The sequence below is a fragment of the Papio anubis genome, chromosome 6, assembly GCF_008728515.1.
Source record: "Papio anubis isolate 15944 chromosome 6, Panubis1.0, whole genome shotgun sequence".
Lineage (NCBI taxonomy): Eukaryota > Metazoa > Chordata > Mammalia > Primates > Cercopithecidae > Papio > Papio anubis.
The window spans coordinates 148,484,899-148,491,416 of record NC_044981.1 but is presented as its reverse complement, the minus strand read 5'-3'; positions in this window follow the sequence as shown (position 1 = coordinate 148,491,416).

Genomic DNA, 6,518 nt, shown 5'->3' with positions numbered 1-6,518 from the left:
TTAATATATATGTTCTGAATATATCCCTTAGTTTATTATTTCTAATTCTTTGACTTTTAAAGTATTGGTAGTCTTTATTCAGTCAAATACATCACTTTTCCATACCATTTCTTCTGCCAAGTTTATGCTTAGAAAGAGCTCCATTCTGAAATTGTATTTACCTATATTTCCATGTGGTTGTTAGTGAAATAAGCTGGTGAAATAAGTTGGGGGCATGGTGTATGAAAAGACTCTAGGTTTATTTTTGTTCTGGATCCATTGTTCCAGCACCATACAATGAATCCACTCTGATTCAATCAGCAATCTGCTTACAGAGAGCCAGGCACTCCCCTAAGCCTAACAAATTCAATCATCTTCCTTTTACCACATTGGTCATAGTCAATCATTTTAAATCGTGTTGTAGTACCTCTTATGCCAGTAACATATTACTTTAAGAACTGTCTACTGATAGCACATTGTAACATGCAGTGGGGTGGCCCTTCTTCAGATACCTCAAGCTACTCTGTTTGTTTGGACACTTTGGGAAAATGCGTGGGGCTAGGAAGGAGAAAGAAAGGAGAAAATCTTTAAAAGTTTTCTTCATTCAGTTATGTATGGTTATATTTTTAATAATGTAAATGTCTTTTATGACGTTATAACTACTTTATTACTTTGCAAAGTACTTTGTCAAGTTCAATATTCTCTTCATTCTGTTTAGAATAACATTATCTCAATGACTTAATATGAAAATAATTAATGTATTTATTTTTTCTAATATTTAGCTTCTCATTTAGGAACACATTATGTCTCTTTGTTTAGCCATTTAATTTCATCCTCATTATCGATTTGTAATTGTTTTCACAAAGTCTCTCTGCGTTTCTTTTTATAATTCAATTGTTAGGTCATTTGGAATGTGGCATTTTAAAATTATTTTTGCAATTTTTTTTGGCTACAATATAAAACTATATTGTTTATACATTTATTTATAATAAGTTTATTTAATAAACTTTTAATATTTCTAATTTATCTTCTGCAGAATTTCTTAATTTACACTTATTTGTCTAAGAATGTTGTGAGTCATAATTTCCCTCTTTTTTTTTAATGATACTATCTCTTATAACTGCTGATTGTTTCAATTGATTGGTTCCTACTCCCAGAACAATGCTAATAGTAGTGTTAGTGCCTCTAAGTCTTGTTTCTGATTTTAATGGAAATGCCTCTGATGCTTCAAGGTTAAGTATGAAGTTCTGTTGACTTCAATAGATAGCCTTTCATTACAAAGGTAACTGTCCATTCCTATTTTTTCATAATTTAAAAATAAGAACTGGTGGTTATATATCATAAAATTACCTTTCTGAGCCTTTTGAAAATAGTTTTTCTCTGATTTATTAATTATATTAGTAAGTTCCCTAACATAAACCCATTTGCTTTCTAAAATAAACCCCACTTGGGCATGTTGTAGTAATCTCTTGATAGAAAAACCTGAAACATGAAAATGCTTTCTCTTTTATACTATTTTTAAAAGTTTTGGTATGCTAATTATGATGGTTTAATGAAATAAAGCAATACATTTCCGAATGAAAATTTTGGGGGGAGATGGTTTATATAAAAAGAGAATTTCTAGTTATTTGAAAACTAAAAACATTATGTTTGTTAAACTAACTAGGTTTAGAATCTTTTGACAATTTAACAATTCTTTATTGCATCCATTTGCTGCTGTACTACTTAAATGGGGTTCCAGGTGAATAGGAAAATATTATTGAATTTGATATTCACAACCTATGAATTAGGTAGAGCAGACAGTCATTTCTCCATCAAAGATAAAAGCAGTAGCTCAAACATACTGTTACTGATCCAGTATTACACACTGTTATAACAAGCAACAGTTAGGCTTAAAACCTTAAAATCTTTTGACCACACCACCCTGCCTCTTATTTTAACTTTTAAGCAGCACTGTGAATCATCTTAACTTATACTGCCCATATAACTTAACTATTATCTTCCTGTATGTTCCTTGAGATAAATATTCCATCATTGCATTGATTACTCTGTACTAATCAAGACAGCCTTCACGTTCCTTCCCATCAGCTTGAATACGTTTTGAACAGGTTTCTTCCTATTGGCCCCTGACTTCCCTTTTCTTAGAACATTTGTTTCAGAATACTTGAAATTGTAATTCTTTCTCTGCCCCCTCGAGATAAAAATTTTCTCCCAGCCTCTTGCCAGTTTACAACCCAGCAATGTATTTTTAAGGACTTGGGGACCACCCTTTGAATGTACTCATCAAGAAAGATAGCACCCCATCACTATCTCTGTGGGAGGGGAGGAGCCTAATTTCCCTGAGCACCAATTCCAAACACCCATCACCTAATTACATTGACCAACTTTGCCACTTATATCCTCCAGTACTTTTTCATTGGTTTGTCCCAGAGCTTAGAAACTCTCCTGCCTGTTTCAGTAGAATTAAGTTCAATATCTCTTCCCTATTGCAACAGCCTTAAATAAAGTCTTATTTGTCAAACTCTATCAGGTGCAATTTTTCGTTTCTACCCTTAAAATGTTTCTATTTATTTAGCAGCCTTCCTCTCTGCTTTCTGAAGTTCTTAAAGGCTATGCTGAATTTTACTGTACTAGATTTTAGTTCTGTGTTGAATCCCCAAGGCTTAACAAAAGTGCTTAAACATACGAGGTATAAATATTGATTGAATATATGAGATATATCTGAATGAATGAATGAATGAATGAATGGTCTGCAGGTAAGTAATTCTGGGTCTAGAGCCCTCGTTCCTTGTATAGATGCAGCTCCCCTAATTTTTCAAAAAATGTTACCACATTCGGAAGTGCTAACCCTTTATCAATGCAGATGGAAAATTAAAAAGTGATTGGCCTCTAGAGGGCCCAGATATTGTTGAAGGGAAGATGGCATCCTTCTAATTTAAATCCATCCTCCATTTTTTCATGGATTGCTAGTTGGAATAGTACTAACAGGCCTGGGTCTGAAGAATAATAAATGAGTATGTCATTGGTAGATGGCCCAGAAATACAGTAGCCTTTGTTTCAATGACAGAGTTTTTTTCCCACCTACCAACATTCCCCTTTCCTCAGACATCAGAAGACCACAGAGACTTTTTTGCTATTAGTTGAAAGGGCAGGCACATAGTTTAGAAAAAGCATGAATTAAAAAAATATGAATGCTTTCTCCAGACTCTTCCTTTTAAAAGCTGTCTTCTGCTAATGGCAATGTAACTGGACTCTTTATTAATGAAAGATGGATCATTAGAGTACTCGCTATGATGCACCATGATAATGCAGCTTTCCTTTATCATCACTAGTTACAAGGTCTTGGAATTTCCTTTGGCTTTCATATCATACTTGCTTTATTTCCTCAGTTTTTCACTATTGTATATAGCTAGCCAATATGTAAAGTATGTGTAATTATGTCTGGCTTCCAAGAATATTCCTTCTTTCAGACTGAACCCAACCTATTTTTGTCATAGTTCAAATTCTCTCTGTAGCGTATGTGCATTCTCACCACCCTCCTTCATGAAATACAGGTCTCTTAACTTGAATGTTAACAGGCCTAATATAAGCCAAGGGACCCTTCTCTTCTGCCCACCTCATCTGGAACTTAGCGTTCTGATGCTTCTTTACCACTCACTGTTTTAGTGTTTCCTTTATAACACTTAGCACAATTTGCAGTTGTGTCTTTGTTCATCTGTTTATTTGCTCAATGTCTGTCTTTGCCACTAGACTAAAAAAAATCTGTGATCATAGACCATGCCTTTTGCAGACTTCTATATCATAAACCATGACAAATATTTGAAAAACATCTGACCTGACTGAAAAAAAAAAAAAGGCAATCTCTAAGGTGCCAAGCCACAACTGAGAGAAGCAGCTCACAGCCTCGGGTGGAGAGTTCATATAAGGTTAGCTGTCCATATCAGCTCATTAAAATACTTGAAAACTGTATAGTTGAAATTTAGGAATGTAGTAGATTTTTAAATGGGAATCTGTGGGGCATCTGCAACATCTTGATAACTTTCTACAAACTAAAACATTTGAGCAACAGTTTTTACAACTGTTCTAAAATATTTTTTCAGAAAACTTACCTTCTAATAATCAGCAACCGTTTACTCAGAAACTATCTGGGTCTAGAGACAGGGGAGCAGATTTCGTAGGAGGCCAGCTGAAGGGTCATTTTCCATACTGGGATCCTTCTCCTCTGCTCACCCTACCTATAATTACCTCCAGGTTCTCTTCTGCCACTCACCACTTTGCATCTTCTGGCCACATGGTACACATTTCGCATGAAGTATTGCAAGGGGAGTTGGTAAAATACGAGATATTCTGGAATGCTACCTGATACTGAAATCTTTCCATGATGTTATAAAAGACAAATTATGTCATTCTCTTAATATTTGTATTTTAACAGTGGTGAGTTGTGGGCTGATGTGAATAGTCATTAGAACACAAGTTTGGAGACCAAAGATGCCTGGATTTGTATCTTAGCTCCATTATTTAGTAACTGTATACTACTTAAGCAAGTTTCTTATGCTTTTTAAGACCAGTTTTTGTGACATACAAAATAATGCATTAATGTTTTAAGAACAAAGGATATAATGTTTGTAAATTTCTAACAGTGCCAGGTACATTATGAGTTCTCAAAAAATGATAGTGGCATGACGATGGTGACACTGCTGATAATAACAAGTATTTAAGTCACCTCCATATTCTGTATATCTTAAAGGAATCTGTGTATCTTGAAGAAATGTGTTATAAGGCCGGGTGCAAGTGCTCACACCTGTAATCCCAGCACTTTGGGAGGCCAAGGCCAACAGATCACGAGGGCAGGAGTTCAGGACCAGCCTGGCCAACATGGTGAAACCCCATCTCTATTAAAAATATAAAAATTAGTTGGGCATGGTGGCAGGCACCTGTAATCCCAGCTACTAGGGAGGCTGAGGCAGGAGAATTGCTTGAACCTGGGAGGTGGGGGTTGCAGAGAGCCGAGATCGCGCCACCACACTCCAGCCTAGGCGACAGAGCGAGACTCCATCTCAAAAAGAGAGAGAGAGAGAGAGAGAGAGAGAGAAATAAATGTGTTATAAACACACCTCTCAGTCTTTAATTTTAAATTGTTAAATTTGGTAGGAAAACATATATATGTATACATACACATACACACGTATGTATATATATGTACATATATATACACACACACATATATATACACACTACCCTTTAATAACTTTTGAAATTATCATTCTCTCGCACATGTTTTTCCCTCATCAATAGCCTCTTTTGTTGTTGTTTCTTTGGTAAGAGTCCACATTATTCTTGATTCAGGGTAGGGTAGGGCAAGGGGATATCCAGGAAAGATGATCAATGTCAGAACTGTCAATCCAAGATTTCTCTGGATATTGGGATTCCAGTCCTAGCTCTACTACCAGTTAATGATATGACCTTGAGCAAGTGACAACCTATCTGGCCTTAGCTCCCTTATTTATAAAATGAAAGAATTGGCAAAGATCCTTTTCTAAAGCTCCTTCCAGTTCTACAAGGGCTGTGATTAGTGCCTGTCACTCTCAGTAACATCTTACTGCCATAGCTAATAAGGTCATGTATGGTCAAAGTTTATAAATGCATCATTTTGCAGAGGTGTTACAGTTCTTTATTGATGTTCTTTAGATCATTTTGGACAAGTGCTTTTAGTAGAAATGTTCTCCTTAAAAATGTACCAGGTAATAAACTTGTAGTTTAACCCACACATTCATTAACGAGTGATTCCCAGGAGTTCAATAACAATATTTCTTCAGGCATACTCCCTAGCTTTGCAGATATCACACAGTTAATCCTGACATCAATGGCCATCAGAAGCCTCATTAATTACTATTATTGGTGATCACAACAGACTCACATGCTTTTTTAGGATATCCAGATATCATGTATCTTTCAAAAAAAAAAAAAAAAAAAAACAAGAGAAATAAAGTAGCTCTTTACATAATTTCTATGCTTCATTTATTTTTGTTAAGAGTATTTAAAAGTGGGGTACCTTAATCTTTGCATTTAATTTTGCTGGTTGCATTTTAAAATATCTTACGTCATTTGTTCAATTAGTTTTTACTCAGAATTTGTTGTTGTTCATTTCTCTTCCAGAATTATCTTTCTAACCCTTTATTAACTTAATCTCAGTTGGTCTCAACAAGAATTTTAAAAAATTAAAACCATTCAGTAGACTTTAACCTTCTTTATAAGGCAGATCCCTTCACAAGACTTGACTTCCTTTGTCAGAGCCTTTAGAAATGCTTACTACACATGACATAATAGCCCCCTTGTTAAATATCCTGAATAGACAGCATAACTAAATTAAAAGTTGGAGGCCTATTCCTCCATTTTGTGGTTCTGGTAGCTGGATTAGTGTATTTACATTAGTGCTTTAATCCTTTAATCTAGGAATCAATCTATGACCTGAGGCAATAAGTTAACAGCTTGCCAAAACTAAGCCTGGACAGATGGCAACATTGATCCAGATTTCTATT